This window comes from Mastigoproctus giganteus, chromosome 3 (assembly GCF_048544385.1).
Source record: "Mastigoproctus giganteus isolate SK-2022 chromosome 3, ASM4854438v1, whole genome shotgun sequence".
Classification (NCBI taxonomy): domain Eukaryota; kingdom Metazoa; phylum Arthropoda; class Arachnida; order Uropygi; family Thelyphonidae; genus Mastigoproctus; species Mastigoproctus giganteus.
In genome coordinates, this window is record NC_143577.1 from 197226860 (window position 1) to 197245032 (window position 18173).

General features: G+C 38.5%; 2 protein-coding genes across 2 annotated transcripts in view; both read right to left on the reverse strand.

Moving 5' to 3' along the window:
- Positions 1–18173, reverse strand: part of LOC150088556 (serine/threonine/tyrosine-interacting protein-like) — a 117577-nt gene that overhangs the window by 90350 nt on the left and 9054 nt on the right. The window contains exon 2 of the mRNA XM_090370801.1: positions 1122–1161. The gene's annotated coding sequence lies outside the window, so the exon portion shown is untranslated. The remainder of the gene's footprint in view (positions 1–1121; positions 1162–18173) is intronic.
- Positions 1–18173, reverse strand: part of LOC150088557 (serine/threonine/tyrosine-interacting protein-like) — a 187368-nt gene that overhangs the window by 33205 nt on the left and 135990 nt on the right. The gene's annotated exons all lie outside the window — the stretch shown is intronic.

Here is an 18173-nt window from a genome sequence, read left to right on the forward strand (position 1 = left end):
GTTCAACTTGATTGAGGTCAGGCGAGGCCACTCGATTGAAGGCCAATCAAGATGGGTGATATCTGCACTGTGTTCCTCGAATCATTTGTGAAAAGTGCAGGCCTGATGGCATGGCACATTATCGCCTTGGAAGACCTTGTTTCTGTGAGGCAGGGTGGACATGGCCTCCTAAGCGCTACCAGTAGACCACACCCGTAAAAACATGGGTCAATACTCATCAGGGGTTCTAGTTCTTGCAGCAAAACATGCCCCATATTAAGCAACCATTGCCATATAGTGGGCACCATGCATGATGGATCTATGGACTCATGTTACTTCTGTCATATACGAAGGCATCTGTTGGCGTGTTGTAGCAGGTATTTGTACTCATCCAACCAGCATACTTGTTTCTAATCCTCCATTGTCCAATAAGCGTGTTGTTGACAGCACAGCATTTGGCACTGATGATGATCAGTGGCAAGGAAGGGTCGTCTTTTAGGTTGTCTGCTGTGGAAACCTATACATCTGAGTGTGCGGCACATTGTCACTTGGAATATTGTTCCTGCATTCCCCATATTGTATTGCAATGTTAACTGTCACCCAGTGCCTGCTGCTGAGCCAGTCCAATGCACTGCATCCTTCGCTTACCACAAACATTCACCTTGCATAATCCTTTACAGTTCTGTCGGTGGGAGGTGTTTTGACCTGTTTGACACCATTCTTTGTACAACTTAAGGATAGTGGGCTGTAAGCAACCGACAAGATGTGCCATTTCAAATAAGGAAGCACCTGACACACGAGTTACCAGAATCATGCCTTTTGAAACTCCATGATATCTTTACTACGCCCCATAACACTCTGACTTGCACAACCAGATGCAAATTACCACTGCTCTAGTGTATGATGCTTTTTATACTGCATTTGGCTTTTTATAATGTGAGCTAGGCAGCATAGTCCATTACAGATGGGGTTGTCATAATTCAGTGACCACTAAGTGTATATATCCTTTCATAACTAAATAATCATTAGTTAAAATCATTATCATACCTGTTTCAAATGAAATGAGAAGTTGGAGTAAAACAAATTAAATAGTTTGCTCCTTTTCAAATAAATTCATTTATTAATAATAAAAATCTACACACCTTCTGGAAATTCCAGCATTCCCATGAACAAGTACTTTACCTATAATAAGAAAGCAGATTTCTTTGATGTATGTTTGGCTACAAGTACTGAAAACAATGATATTACTGAAAACAATATAAAGGGTGTCTATAAATTATTCACTTGATTATGAAGCTTGATTAATATTTTATAGTAATAGGTATCATAAAAGAGTTTGCAGCAGTTATCAAAGCACAGTAAGGGATTTTTCCTCGTGCAGTTGCCAGGAACGATTCCAGCAAGCATTGTGAGAGTACAGCATTAAAATGGCAAGAGTGCTGGAGAAAGCAATGTACGTGTTGTGCTTGTGGGATACCAAATTTCGAGTGATTGAAAAGAATTGTTTTGAACAGGAATTCCAGAATGATCTGCTTACAGAACAATCAATGAGGCGATAGTTGAAACAGTTAAGAAACTGGATGTGTGCTGCACCAGAAAGGATCAGGTAGGCCTAGTGTATCTGCAGATAAAGCTTTGTAAATTCAAGAATTTAAGCTTACAGTTGCAAATACTGTGAGCAACATTACACAGGATCATTTACAAGAGTTTGAAACTTTAGCATTAACAATAGTAAAGGCATATGATGCAAGAAAGCAAGCTTATATAGCATCAGCCAAAAAAAAAAAAAAACACCTTCCCATTGCATCCATCCATTAACTCCAAATGTTTGTCTAGTTCTGCCCTTAAATTTTATTTAAGCTATCAAGCTGTCAACTTCTTCAATGACAGATGGATGTTTATTTCAGCAATCAACCACCCGCTGGCTAAAGGCAAATTTATGCACATCTATTCTACAACTGTCTTTCCTCATTTTGAATTTATGTCCCCTCAGGCAACTAATCTGTGAAAGAGGAAGAAACCCATTAGCATTGGGCTTGCTCAAACCATACAGGTCTTACACCTCATTCAGATCACCTCACAGGTGCCTAGTCTCCAGACACTGCAATTTGCAGAACTTAATAACAAAAACCCTTTGTTCCCCTCGCCAATCTCATCGACCTTCTCTGTACTTGTTCAAGCAGCTCTACATCCTTCCTAAAATGAGGCCTCCTGACCTGTACTCATGGTGTGGCCTGAACACTGTCTTATACAAGGGGACAATCACCTTATCCCTGCTAGAAAAATTCCTGTATATTATTGACAAGACACCATGAGCTATTCTTGCAAACTGTCTGCACTGCTCAGAAAACTTCATATCTGACTGCACAATTACCCCCAGGTCTTTTTCATTCTCTACCACCCTGAGTGTAGTACCCCACAATTGATATGTTACTCTGCGATTACTGCTACCCATATGCAGTACTTTACATTTGTCAATATTAAACTTCAGTTGCCACATCTCAGCCCATCTTTACTAGATCCTGTTACAGTAGCATTCTGTCATTAATAACCCTACCAACCTTCATATCGTCTGCAAACTTGAACATTAAGCCTAATATACCTTCATCAATATCACTGATAAATACAGAAAACAACATATGACTCAACATGGACACCCGGAGGACAACACCAACATTCATAATTATATTAGCATTCGTGACGAGCACACGTGCCTATTGCAGCTCTTCATAGTGACAGCAAAGAGGTAGAGATAAGAGGGGATTAGAGCAGGATCAGTGAAGTAGAGCAGAGCAGGGTTTCAAAGGTTATTAAGTATATTGTAAAGTTTATTTTCATCTGTTTTTTTTTCCTGTAATAGTCTGATTTTTAATATTATAAATATAATTTTTTGAAAGATTCTGTTATTAATAATTAGTAAATTTTATAATGGTTATTACAAGATCCACCTTGAACATTTCGTCAGAGGGTATACCATGACTCATATGGAAATAGCAATGGCGATTCCCGGGTGAGTCATGATTTTATCCTTTGCAGAACCTGTGGCACGTATTCCAATTTTGACCCCCGTGCATAATCATAGCTCACTTGGAGATTCTTTTCTTTGTCAACTGTTGTAAGGAGTGCACTGATCTTAAGTTAAAATTTGATGCATTGATAGAATGCCCCAGGGGCTCAACGTCTGGTGAGTATAGGACCTGGCACACTCAGTGTCCTGAGCTGGATATCATCATCATTCTCTTTCTTGGTGATTCCCTTCTATTTCTGATTTCTCTCTCTCTCTCAGGGTAATTCATATTTATTTATTTTTTTGCGCCACATGCTAATAATAATATTAACAATTTGAGTCATGAAAAAACAGGTGCTTGCCCTTGAGAATGATGTATCTGGGAGCTCGTCAGGATCTCAAGACTCTAGTAACCCACCAAGTGATGCACTCCAGATTCAGGCCCCAGAACAGAATAACCAAGTGCAAACTACTCTGGTTCAAAATAAATTAGTTTTATTAGGAGGTTCCATTGGCAGGGAAATGGGAAATATATTTTTTGTATTAAGGATAGGCGGACTAGAACCAGCTGTTCTGTCTGCTGGGAGCAACTATTAATGATGTCACCAAGAGACTGTCAGCTTTTAAGGGAAAAGAATATTATTATTCATGTGGGGACTAATGACATTAAGCATACATGATCTGATGATTTGTCAGACAAATTAGCATTAGCATTAGTAGAGGCGTTTGATGCAAGAAAGCGAGCTTATGCAGCATCAGCCAAAAAAATAAAAAATAAAAAATAATAATAATAATAAATGAATAAATAAAAATAACCACTTCCACTTCACCTCTCTGTTCGTTCGAAATACCTGTCCAGCTGAGCCTTAAACTTATTTAGACTATCAACTTCCACGACAAGGGATGGAAGTCTGTTCCACCAACCAACCACCCGCTGGCTAAAGGCAAATTTTCTCACGTCTATCCTACATCTGTCTTTCCTCAATTTGAATTTATGACCTCTCTGGTGATTATTCTGAGCAAGAGGAAGAATCCCATCAGCATTGAGCATGCTCAATGCTGATGGGATTCTTCCTCTATCAAACACCTCTATCAAATATAGGACCATGCTGAAGAAATGCTGCAAGTTAGGTCACAATGTCTATGTGTCTGCAATTTTGCCCAGGCACAAAAGGAGGGATTATATACTGAAAGCTTTGTGGATTAATTCAAGACATGAAGGACACTGCAAGGCTTTTTGGGGTGAAATTTCTATCAGCTTGGCCCACACTTGTAGGTAGAAGGAACCTGTTTGTACAGACGAGATACATTTAAACAAAGGCGGTGCAAGAGTTTTTACCAGTATTATTGAGGATACCTTAAAGGTTCACAGAAACTGCTAGTTTGAGGGGGGGGGGGACAAGGGTAATATATATATAACATTTATCTGATGGTCAAAGTAACACTTGCACATATCTCAAAAGTTCTTGCTTCTTACCGCAAGAGAGCATATTAGCAAGATTTTCTGAGGGCAGAAACGTTTAAAATGAGCTGGTAGCTAATGCAAGGGAAGAGAGCTTAAATAACTTTTAACGGGCGTCTCAGGTTAGTTAACTATACAAGAACACTAAGTCTTAATTATTTATACAGTAATTCACATACCTCAAGAATTCTTGTTTGTTACTGCAACAGAACATATTAGCAAAATGTTCTCGAGCAGTAACGTTTCAAATGAGATGGAAGCTGATGCCAAGGAAGCGAGCTTGAATAACTTTAAGGGGTTTGTCACGTTAGTTAACTATACCAGAACAGTAAGTCTTAATTGTTTATACAGTGATGTCAGAAATGTTGTCAATAAAATGAGTGAATTCGAACTGCTAGTTAGGACAAGTAACGCTGATATAATAGGGCTTACAGAAACCTGGTGCCACCCAGAGATAGGGGATGTTGAGTTTCAGTATAATATGTATAATGTATTTAGGAAGGATGGGGAAGATAGAAGGGATGGTGGAGTCATGCTTCTTTTCAAAAGCAGCCTAAGCACGATGAAAGCTTTCCTGGCTTCAGATGTTTTGCGTGCTAGTATAGAATCAGTATGGTATGAGATTGTTGGAAGCAAAAGTATAATGAGAAGTAATCTACAGGCCAGGTGATTGTGAAGATTATGATGAGAGCCTGAGCCTCTACATGCAAATGAAATGGGCAAGTAAGTGAGAATGTCGTATTATGGGTGATTTTAATTTGCCTCGCCTCTAATTGACTGGAGCAAATGGGAATGAAATTCCACATGGGGGGGGGACAAAATTTTTAAATCAAATAGATGATTGCTATTTGTATCAACATATCAGGGAAAGTACTACGGAAAAGAATACTCTAGACCTCATCATCACCCATGAACCAGTAGCAGGAAGTGATCACGAATTTCTACAGTAAACAATGAAGAAAGGGGTAGTAGTGGTGAAAGGCAAAGGAATGGGTTATAATTTCAGGAAAGGAAATTACGATGGCTTAAGATGCTACACGGCCTCTATTAACTGGCAGATATCTCATGGAGAGCGAATACAATGGAATTATGGTATATCTTTAAAACATTAATCACAGAAACCTTGAATGCATATATACCATTAAAAAAATACTTTACGATGAGGATTCCAAGTTGGATGAATAATGAAGTTGCCAGATTACTTGAGCAAAAAGTGACGGCATGGAAAAGTTAGAGCAATAAAAAGTACTAAAGCCTATAGCAGAGACACATTGATCTGTAATAGTGTTGCAGAAAGGGTTAGGCTGTCAAAGGCACATTATGAGAAATTACTGGTAAAGAGAGCAAAGAAGAGGGATGAGGAATTTTTAACATATATAAATGAAGGACAAACCAGATCGGACCCTTATGTAATGGATGTGGGATAGTATTAGATATCCCAGCTGCAGTTACAGATGAACTCAACAGTTACTTTGCATCGATATTTACAGAAGAAAAACCCTTTATGTCAATATGAAATTATGGGAGTGACGTTGAAAAAAATGTAATTAACAATGTTGAAATTTCGCATGTTTATTTAATGAAAAAAATTGAGCCGACAGGCCCATAATGCTCCTGGGGTTGATGGCTTATACCCTATATTCTTAACCGAGGCAGCAAGTAAGTGTATTGAACCACTGAGGCTAATTACGAGAGCATCACTGGACCCAGCAGTGATTCTATTGGCTTTGAAAAGTGCCAATGTATCTCCAATACCTAAGGGTGGTTCTAAGAGAGAAGTGGGAAATTACTGGCCAGTTAGTCTAACTTCAGCAGTAGGGAAAATCATAGAGACATTGATCAAGGGTGGAATTCAGGATCATTTAGATAGAAATGGAATTCTGAAGGATAGTCAGCATGGTTTTTTTTTTTTTTTTTTTTGTTAGTTGTTGGCGCATCAGCTTCTATGGCCATGCACCTCCCAAAGTTTTTGCATTTACTCTGATCCAAGCCCGAGGCAGGATACGAACCTGCAACCTTTGGGTTGCCAAGCAGGTACTTTACCCACCCAGCTAGCCCGGTCGGCTGCATGGTTTTGTAAAGGGAAAATCAGGTCTCACTAATCTGGTTAGCCATTTTGACCAGGTCACTCAAGAGCTGGACTTAGGGAGGAATAATTTCGACACTGTTTATTTGGATTTCAGCAAAGCATCTGACAGTCCCACATAAGTAGTTACTTTATAAGCTGGAACAGGTTGGAACCACAGGGAACATCCTTAGATGGACAGCTGGATGGCTTCAGGGCAGAAGGAAGAGGGTTGTGATAAATGGTTATTCCTCAGATTGGGTTGACGTAAGAAGTGGGATTCCCAACGGATCAATATTAGGACCAGCGTTGATTTTGATTTTCACAAATGATATCGATTAAGGGATACAGGGCATGACTTCTAAATTTTCAGACGATGTAAAGATTGGTAGAGTAATTAATGATCACTGCCAAGCAGAGCTTCTTCAGAGTAACCTAGATAGACTTCAGGAATGGTCAGAAAAATGGCAGATATGCTTTAATTCAGAAAAGTGTATGATATTACATCTGGAGAACTGCAACTCTAATATACACTTGGTTTGTTTGTCATTTGGTTTTTAGGAGCATTAGCAACTAAGGCCATATTGCTCCGGGGATATGCAGTGGTCATTCCCTGACCTTTCTGCATCCTCCGTATTTGGTGGTCACAGGCTCGAACCCCGATCTAATCAAGAAGCGTGTGCTATGCACTGCTGCTCCTGCCCACTGAGGCACCCTAATATACACTTGGTGGAGTAGAACTAAAACCGGTAGTGGAGGAAAAGGACTTATGTGTTATGATATGGCCAGATACGAAGTTCTCAAGGCATTGTAGACTGGCTGCAAGGAAGGCCCACGGTGTCCTATAGATGATTTATCGAACAATTGCGAGTAGAGATAAGGACGTCATAATCCTATTATATAAGGCAATTGTTAGACCACACTTGAAATACAGTAAGTCCTCGTATAACAGGTGTTTACACTACACAAATTTGTTCATACACGATTTATAAATAGGGGAACGATATCTTATATAACACGAAACGAATTCGCTTTTGTGTTTACAAGAAATGACAGTCGAAAGCAGAATCACCCCAACCGAACGCAACACGATAGGAATGAAGAGAAGATTCTGAAAATGTATTAATGCTTTTTTTAATCAATGAAGGGGAAACACATTTCACCATAAGAACGTAAAAACCAACACAATTCCAGCTATCGGTATAAGCGCAAATGCAATTAGATTGAGTTACTACCAGTTTATAACAGATTCCACTAGCAGAAATGCAACTGGAAATTGTTTTTATTGTTTTATGGTAGTAACCCCTAGAAATGTGCTTTAGTAAAATGTGAGGTGTTAATAGTGTATCTCTGCCTTTACGGTGTTGTTTATTCAGTTGCTACACGCGCGCAGCTTTGTTTATTTTTTTATTATTATTTTTTTTTTATGAAAACCCCAAACACGAAAGGTACCAAAACCCATAGTACTTAGTACCGTGCATGGGTTGAAGGAGAAGTATGGGGGGGAGGGGGGTGCCGGAAACTTGTATCAAGCGTGCCTCCTCGTTTTGTAATTGTGTTTTATTCCCTAAAAATGAGTAAAATACTTAAAAGGTGTGAAAAGGAAGTGTCCCGGTGAAGACACTGCAGATTTAGAGAGAAAAAGAAAAGCAATATCAATAAACAGAGGCGGACTGAGTCAAAAATTCTTACCCGGGGAAATTTATAGTGGCCTCATACTATGGTTTATGGCCAAAATCACACCGGCCCACCGGGGTTTCCCCCGGTAAATCGTATGGCCAGTCCGCCTCTGTCGATAGCGAAAAAATATGAAATTGTGAAACGCTTTGAGCAAAATGAAAGACCATGTGATGCACGTGCTACAGGCCTAAATGAGGCAATGCCGAGAATTACAAAGAATGCAGAGTAAATAAAAACAACTTTCATAGCAGGAACAACTCAAAGTGTAATTAAAATCCATTAGATTAAGACACAAAGAATTGGAAGAGATGGAACGGCTGTCATCTGTTTGGATAGAAAATCAAACAAAGTACAAGTTTGCTTACGATAGAAGCAAAAGCATTAGCAATATTTTATTACGTAATAAAATACGTAAGTATTTTTTTACGATTTTATTTATTGTGTTTGGTAATGTTTTGGTTACAAATGTGTGTTCAAAATTGGGTGGTCGGCACCTAACCCTATTTTTCCCATAGGGACTGTTGTTTATATTGCACAATTTTGCATTGCACAAGGGTTTCTAGGAACACAACTATCGTGCTATACGAGGACTGACTGTACTGTGTTCCAGTACGGAGTCAGCACCTAAAGAAAGACTGTACTTTTTGAAAGGGTTCCAAGATGGGTAACTCGCTTGGTGAGATCGGCAATTTGGGAACGAGAGTAGACTTGTTCAGGCAAATTTTTTACTGCTCCCAAAAAAAAAAAGTTTTTTCTGTTTTATTAGCTTAAATTGGCATATTAACTTATTTTCTAGAGTAGCTTTATATTTCTAGTTATGATACTTAGTTTAAATTTTAACTTAGAGATTTTGTAGGTTATTACTTAGTATCAGTAAGGGTATCCAATCCATGTGTTTACAAGTTTTGCAGCTCCACGGAACGGGAAGTTTTTTTTAGCCACATTTAGCCACTTTATTGACTAATTGTTATATTAAATTATTTTCTGTAAGTAGCTTATAGACCTAGTCAAGATCCTTGGTTTATTCTGAATTGAGACAGCGAGATTTTGGAAGTCAATTAATACTTAAGCGTCCATAGATTTACTGTTTGTAAATTGCCGCCACTGTTATATAATGCAACGTTATATCCCAAAATAGACAGTGTTGGCTTACTATAGTATATAACATTATCAATTAATTAGTAAAATTTATTAATCTTGTTAAACTTCATTGTCAATTAAATTGTACTTTTTAACTAAATATATATAACGACTTAGATTTTACCGATGTAACATAATTAATTAATACATAACTTGATATGGAAGTTATATAAACGAAACTCGGAGATAACACTTGATACTGAAAAAATATATATAGATATACAGGTCGACCATCACTAATCCGGCAGCATTGAGACCTGTGGGGTGCCGGATTAACGGTGGTTATTTTAGCACATACATTTTACCCAACAGCTAACCACCTCCTTCTACCTTTAACACGCTGACTGCCAAGATAGTTTAAGAAAAAAATTCCCCAGGAATCAAAAAATATTTAGGAAATAATTTGATTAGTAATTCTAAAATAAATATTGTAATGTCAGTGTTGTCATTTTTTCGTTTAAAAAAAAATATATATATATATATATATAAAAAGTCTTTTTTCTGGCGCATATATGTGACAACGTGGCCATATATACAGTGAAACTTCCCTTTAACGGACAGCCATGGGGAACGAAAATCTGCCCGTTAGAGAGGTGTCCGCTAAACAAGAAGTCCGAGGGATAAAAAAAAAAAAAGAAAGAAAGAAAAATCGTTAAACGTTTAATGTAAACTTAAATTAAAATATATACAGATTTTGAACAATATTTTTTTAAATAATATACAATTACATACACAAGAGATAAAGAAAAATCGTTAAACGTTTAATGTAAAATTAAATTAAATTATATACAGATTTTGCACAATATTTTTGTAAATAATATACATACAATTGTGCTATGCATAATACATACAGTAATCCTTATTTTCTTCTGCACCTTCTTCCGGCTTTTTTTGTTTTCAACATTTGTTTCGAGTGAAGAAACCATTGAAAGTCCTTCAGTATCTTCTTCAGCGGCGAAAAACATTTTTCAACGATTGATTTGTATGAGCGCTTCTTCTATTTTCATCGGTGGTTCGTCGTTAATATGTTCTTCGACAGAAAGACCTCCTTCCATTTCTTCATCCTCATGAGGAACTTCTTGAAAAATATCGATGATAATGTCGTTGATATATAGAGCACCATCTTCTGTAGTGAGGTTCGAGTCTATATCTTTGTAGCCAGGGTCGCTCACTTGTAGCGGAAGTATCGTACATTATCAATAGATGTTGAAGTTCTTGTTCTTCTTAGTGCTCCACATTGCTGTTTACAACTTCAATTTTTGCGTTTGAGAAGCCAGACTTTACAAAACAGTTCACGACAGTTTGTTTTCTAATTGCGTTTACTGAAGAAGAAATCCATTGAATCGCATCTAAGATGCTGAGTTTCTTTGCAAGGTCACTCGCACATGTTACATCGTTCATGTTTGCAATGAGATGTCTTAAAACATGTTTTCTGTAGTGAAGTTTAAAATTTTTTATTATCATCCCTTGATCCAAAGGCTGATACTCTGCAGATGTGTTTGGTGGCAGAAAAACGATTTGAATGTTGGACAGTTCAATGTGCGGGTGAGATGCAGCATTATCCATGAAAAGAATAATTTTTCTGTTTTGACGAATCATGTTTTGGTTAAAGTGACTTATCCATTCGCTCATGATATCTCGTGTCATCCACGCTTTTTTATTAGACTTCCAGTCAACATTCAAAAGATTCAATTTTATGCCCTTGAAACAACGAGGATTTTGTGGTTTTCCTATAACAAGAGGTTGTTCAAAGTCTCCCAGCATATTTGTACACAATAGTACAGTCAAGCGTTCCTTAGAAATTTTTCCGCCCTGGCACTTTTCGTTTTTTAGACTCGTTGTTTTTTCAGGAAGAGCTTTAAAAAACAACCCTATTTTGTCACAGTTGTAAATATCCTTAGCTTCACAATCACAACATAAACCTTCCAATTTGACGGTCCACTCTGTTACAACCCCAGTATCAACGGATCCACCTTCACCACTTACGGTTTTCCAAGAAATTTTATACCAAGTTTTGAACTTGTCTAGCCATCCCACAGAAGCTTTGAACTCATTTATTCCCATAGATTTCGCAACCTCCAAAACCTTTTCCCTAATAATAAGGCCCATTAATGGGAATTTTTTTAGCACGTGTGAGACAAATTTGAAGTCCAACAGTTTTTGGGAATGATTTTTGAACCTGATCATTTACGTGTTGCCAAAATTGTTTGAGCAGTTCATTTTTTTCTTTAGGATGTCACTTACCTGCATCTTCCCAATTTTGAATTTTGCAGCGAGATGGCGAACACCATTTTTTTACCGATCATACGCATTAATGAGTTCGACTTTATCTTTTAAAGTTAAATGTTTACGAGAAGAGATTGTGCACTTCACACGACACTGAACAAAACTGAAAACTGAAACTCAAAAGACGAAAGTCCGACAAAATTCCCCCCCACCCTGCACACACCGAATTCATCAGAAGATTTACACGTGCCTTAAAATTCTTGAAAAAGGGTTTAGAACCGCGACGTAAACCTTGATAAAATTCAGAGAATCGGAAATAGAAAATAAACACACGATTGAGGCAATACGTGGAAGAAACGTTCCTAGAAAAAGGGCCGCGAGTTCACCCGCTGTCCATTATTGGGAGATCAAATTAAGTGCTAATCTAAACAAAACAGTGCAGATTGCCTGTCCGCGTCCGTTACAGAGAATGTCCGCTAGATAGAAGCTGAAAAAACGTTAAAACCAAAAGAGGAGAGTTGGGGAATTTGAAAATGTCCATTGTAGAGAGATGTCCGTTAAAGAGAGGTGTCCGTTAGGAGAAGTTTCACTGTATTAGCATTAGTAGAGGCATATGATGCAGGATAGCAAGCTTATGCAGCATCAGTCAAAAAAAAAAAAAAAACACGCGCTCCCATTTCACCCCTCCATTCGTTCCAACTACCTGTCCCGCTCAGCCTTAAATTTATTTAGGCTATCAACTTCCACAACAAAGGATGGAAGTCTGTTCCACCAACCAACCACCCACTGGCTAAATGCAAACTTCTGCACATCTATCCTATATCTGTCTTTCTTCAATTTGAATTTATGCCCTCTTAAATGATTATTCTGAGTAAGAGGAAGAATTCCATCAGCATTGAGCATGCTCAAGCCATTCAAGACTTTATACACACCTCAATCAGATCACTTCGTAGGTGCTTGGTCTCCAGACAATGTAATTGGCAAAATTTAAGCCTTTCTTCATAAGGCAACCCTTTGTTCCATTCACTAATCTTGTTGCCCTTCTCTGTACTTGTTCCAACAGCTCTACATCCTTCTTAAAATGAGGCCTCCAGACTTGTATACAGTACTCAAGGTGTGGCCTGACCATTGCCTTACATAAGGGGATATAATCACCTCCTTATACCTGCTAGAAAACTTCCTGTATATCATAGACAAGACACCATGAGCTACTCTTCAGACCATCTGCACTGCTCAGAAAACTTCATATCTGCCTGCACAATTATACCCAGGTCCTTTTTGTTCTCTACCACTGTCAGTGTAGTAACACAGAGTTGATATGTCTCTCTGGGGTTGCTGCTTCCCATATGTAGTACTTTACATTTGTCAATGCTAAACTTCATTTGCCACCTCTCGGCCCATCTGCTCAAATTTTCTAGATCCTGTTGCAGCAGCATACTGTCATTAGTGTCCTTAAAAACCCTGCCAACCTTCGTATCGTCTGCAAACTTGGACATTAAGCTTGATATACCATCATCAATATCATTTATAAATACAGAAAACAATGGACTCGATACTGAACCCTGAGGGACTCCACTAATAACATTAGTCCACGATGAGCAGTGTCCATTGATTACCACTCTGTCTTCTCTCAATCAACCATCCCTTTATCCATAGCAGCAATTTGTCTCCAATGTCACACTGCTCCAATTTGTGCAGCAGTCTTCCATGTGCAAAAGTATCAAAAGTCTTCCTAAGATCCAAATATATGTTATCAAAGTTATTCCCTGCATGGAGTTCCTTTGTGATCGCATCATAGTATGCAATCAAATTGGTCAGGCAAGACTTTCCCTTAACAAAACAATGCTGTGTCTGAACTATAACTGAAGTCTTGCCTAGATGATCCTGTAGTGCTTCTTTAACCAGTGCCTCCATTAATTTTTCTGGAATAGAAGTTAAACTAACAGGTCTATAATTACTTGTGTTGCCCTTTGATCCTCCTTTGTGATTTGGGGGCACATTTGCACATCTCCAGTCCATGGGTACCTCCCCTGAGTCCAAAGAAACTCTCATAATTATGGTTAAGGGTTTGCTTACTTCCTTTGCTACCTCCTTTAATATAACTGGATAGATCCCGTTCACCCCGGTGCCTTTCTTAAGTTTATCTTCAACAATTTCTTCTTCACTTTACTCTTAGTTATTACAAGATTATCTAGATCACTGACAGAGTTTACTTCACCTCTGGAATTCTCCTCCTTGAATAACTCCTCATGTGTGAATGTAGATGCAAAATGTAGATGCATTTAGTTTGTTAGCCACCTGAGCAGGAGTATCAACAATTGAACCATCAATATCCAGTGGACCAATCTGATTCATCCCTTTCCTTCTAGAGTTTACATAGGTAAAGAACTCTTTGTTGTTTTTCTTTGCATCCCTTGCCAAAGATTTCTCGTAATCTGCCTTCGCCTGCCTAACCTCCTTTGTAACTTGGTTACAGATCAACTTATATCTATCATAGGCTTCTGTGTCACGTGTTAATTTATATGTATCCCATGCATTTTTCTTCTCTGCCACATGTCTCATTAGTTCATCTAACATCCATTTAGGCCTAAACCTTGAACAATATTTCTTAGTTGGTATGTAGAGACTAGTAACTTCCAAGATAATTTCTTTGAATGCTTCCCATTTTGAATTTTCTGTTGGTAACATCATCAGTTGGTCCCACCGTACAGAATTTAAATACTGCCTCAGACCACTGTAGTCACCTTTACGAAAGCAAAAACCCTTCCCTTTACCCCTGATGGTAGTTACCTCTTTGAGTAAATCCCACTTCTGCACACTGTGATCACTGCCACCTAGTGGTTCCTTTATCTGCAGATTCTTAATGCATGAAGAATCACTATTGATAATCAGATCAAAAGTATTACTCCCTCTATTTGTCTCCTGAACATGCTGATGTAGAAAACAATCAATCATCCAATAAATCCACAAAAGTCTTGCTAGTGTGCGATTGACCAACCCACAAATTCCAGTCAATATCTGGGAAATTAAAATCCCCCATTATAAGACTCTGATTTACTGGCCCACTCTATTTCTCTGTACAGTTCCTTATTATACTCATCAGAGTCATTAGGTCTATAACCCACTCCTACTCTCAATTTTGATCTCCTAATGGTTATGTCCCACCAAACGGACTCGACTCTGCACTGTCCACTGGCTTCACTTCCTTGGATTTTATGTGTTTCTTAACTAATAGTATAACCCCTCCTCCCTTCTTATCTTGCCTATCCTTCCTGTACACATCGTACTCCCCAAACTCCAGTTCTGCATTCCTTATATCTGTGTGACACTACATCTCTAATATCCCAACAATATCTGCCTTTGATGTTCTGAGCAATACCTCAAACTCATCAAATTTATTTACCAAACTCCTAGCATTGGTGTACATGCAAGTATACCTGCACCTGTTCCTATTCTTATTACCCTAACACAACCCCATGTGTTTATTTGTACTGCAATGACTCCCAGCAGTCTCTGAAATACCCTGCATCTTGTTTTCCAGGCTGCTGCTCATTCCAATAGAATCAGTGCAAGAATCACTTTCACCTCTGCCAGTGGCTACTATTAATCTATTAATATATCTATTAATATGTTAATTACTTTATTTCTTGAGAAGCTGTGTCGGCCACATATGTGTAACGCTATTATAGCATACATATGAAAGTCGTTTGTGATTAGTTTATTGTGATCGCTGAAATAAAACTAATTACGATAAAATAAACTCTCAAACGTTGCAATAGGTTTGTCAGTATTATTGGAGATTGTGTGAAAACAAGTTCATTAGCGCGCTGCATTATCCATCATATTGTGTTGCGTTTTTCCGCAAGTTTGTATAAGTATGTTGTAAAAAAAAAAAGAGGAATGCCTAAAAAAAAAATTACTAAAATAAGAGGAACTGAGAGAAATTGCTGGAATTTACAATTAAGCAGAGTTAAACTTTTCACAGACACACCGCTTTTGAGTTTTTTCAGAAGTTCAACTTTATCTGTTATGGACAATGTATGGTATTTGCGCTTTACACCACAAGAGGCACTTCCTTTATGCATTGGAACCATGGCTGGGGCTGAATGTGGGCAGGTTATAATAATAAATCCAGAAAAAGAAGTGGGTATGCCAGTTTATGAGTTCACGCCTACAGCTGATGCTGCCATCAAAACAGTAGCAGCAGGTCGGTGCACTGACCCGGGAAATTTTAAATTACATTCGCAGAAATTTTGTCCAAATTAGTGGTGGAACCGGATTAGTGAGGGTCGACCTGTATAGTGTTATAACTGTGTTGGGATACAAGTTTAGGGTTATAATTTTATACTGAAATTGAAATTAAATCGAAATCATGACTCAGACCAGAACAGCAAAGCAAAAGGATCAAGCTAATGGGAGTGCTGTGGCTCAGAGGAGAACTGAGAGGGGCAGTTGCCCTCTGAATCACAGCCTTTTAAAATGCACTGATGTTTGTGGAGCAATCAGGTACGGGACTTGATATTGCCAAGGGGAATGGCTTTGTGTGCACGAGATGTAAAGAGTGTGAGGAAATCAGGTGACAACTCAGCCTTATGTGCCTATATGAGAGTTTGAAGGACAAGGTGGATGCCCCCGAAGGATCTAAATTGAGAGGCCCATCAAGCTCTTAGCTGCTCACATCAATGCTAGAGCTTGCACTTGATCATCATGCAACACAGTGGCAACCCCCAAGGCAGAATGCACTGGTTTCACAGGAACTAGTAGTTCTTCGTGACACTATTGTCAGGCCACAAATTTAAACAGATACACCAACCATTTAAAACTGATTTAATAATAAAATAAAATGACACAAAAGACTGTAAAATAATATTTACAAAAACTGATTATTTAAATTTGTGGTATGAATAATCCCAACCTTAGAGGCCTTACTGCGGATATCTATTGTCAGGTTTTCCTGGGTGACTCTATTGTCATGGTATGTAAAAAGGATAGGTGGAACAGGACCAGGGGCAAAGGTTCATGACGTTGTAGAGCAGATATCCTCTTTTAAGGGCACAAAAGGTGATATTGTTGTACACATTGGCACTAATGATATTAAGAGTAGGAGACCGGCGGAATTACTTAACAAGTACAGATCACTGTTGAAAAAAAAGCTGTGAATTAGGGTTGAATTTGAAAGTGTCTGCAATTCTGCCCAGACACGATAGGAGGGAGTATATGATGAGAGCGTTGTCGATCAATTCAGCCCTCGAAAGATTATGCAAGGCTCAAGGGGTTGAATTTTTTCAGCCTGGTCTGTACTTGTTAACAGGAGAGACTGCATCTACAGGGATGGGATACACTTAAATAGAAAGGGTGCAAGAATATTTGCTGATGCTATCGAGGCAGTGTTAAGGTTGGTTGGAAAACTGCTAGCTTGGGGATACAAGGACTAATAGATTGACAGTAGCCACTGGCAGAGGTGAAAGAGATTCTTGCACTGCTTCTATTAGAATGAGCAGAAGCCTGAAAAACAAGATGCATGGTATTTCAGAGACTGCTGGGAGCCACTGCGGTACAAGTAAACACATGGGTTGTGTTAGGGTAGCTAAGAATAGGAACAGGTGCATGTACAAACAAAGACATCAACAGTTGATGATTCAACTGTTGATGCTCCTGCTCAGGTTGCTAACAAACTAAATGAGTATTTTGCATCTACATTCACACGAGGAGTTATTCAAGGAGGAGAATGCCAGAGGTGAAGTAAACTCTGGCAGTGATCCAGATAATCTTGTAATAACTAAGAGTAAAGTGAAGAAGAAATTGTTGAAGATAAACATAAGCAAATCAACCGGGGTGAACGAGATCTATCCAGTTATATTAAAGGAGGTAGCAAAGGAAGTAAGCAAACCCTTAACCATAATTATGAGAGCTTCTTTGGACTCAGGGGAGGTACCCATGGACTGGAGATGTGCAAATGTGACCCCAATTCACAAAGGAGGATCAAAAGGCATCACAAGTAATTATAGATCTGTTAGTTTAACTTCTGTTCCAGGAAAATTAATGGAGGCATTGGTTAAGGAAGCACTGCAGGATCATCTAGACAAGACTTCAGTTATAGTTCTGACACAGCATGGTTTTGTTAAGGGAAAGTCTCGCCTGACCAATTTGATTGCATACTATGATGCGGTCACAAAGGAACTGCATGCAGGGAATACCTTTGATATTATATATTTGGATCTTAGAAAGGCTTTTGATACTGTTGCACAAGGAAGACTGCTGAACAAATTGGAGCAGTGGCATTGGGGGCAAATTGCTGCTATGGATAAAGGAATGGCTGAGTGGGAGAGTGGTAATCAATGGACACTGCTCATCATGGACCGATGTTATTAGTGGAGTCACTCAGGGTTCAGTGTTGGGTCCAATGTTGTTTTCTGTATTTATAAATGATATTGATGATGGTATATCAAGCTTAATATCTAAGTTTGCAGACGATACAAAGGTTGGCAGGGTTGTTAAGGACACTACTGACAGTATGCTGCTGCAACAGGATCTAGAAAAGTTGAGCAGATGGGCTGAGAGGTGGCAAATGAAGTTTAACATTGACAAATGTAAAGTACTACTTATGGGAAACA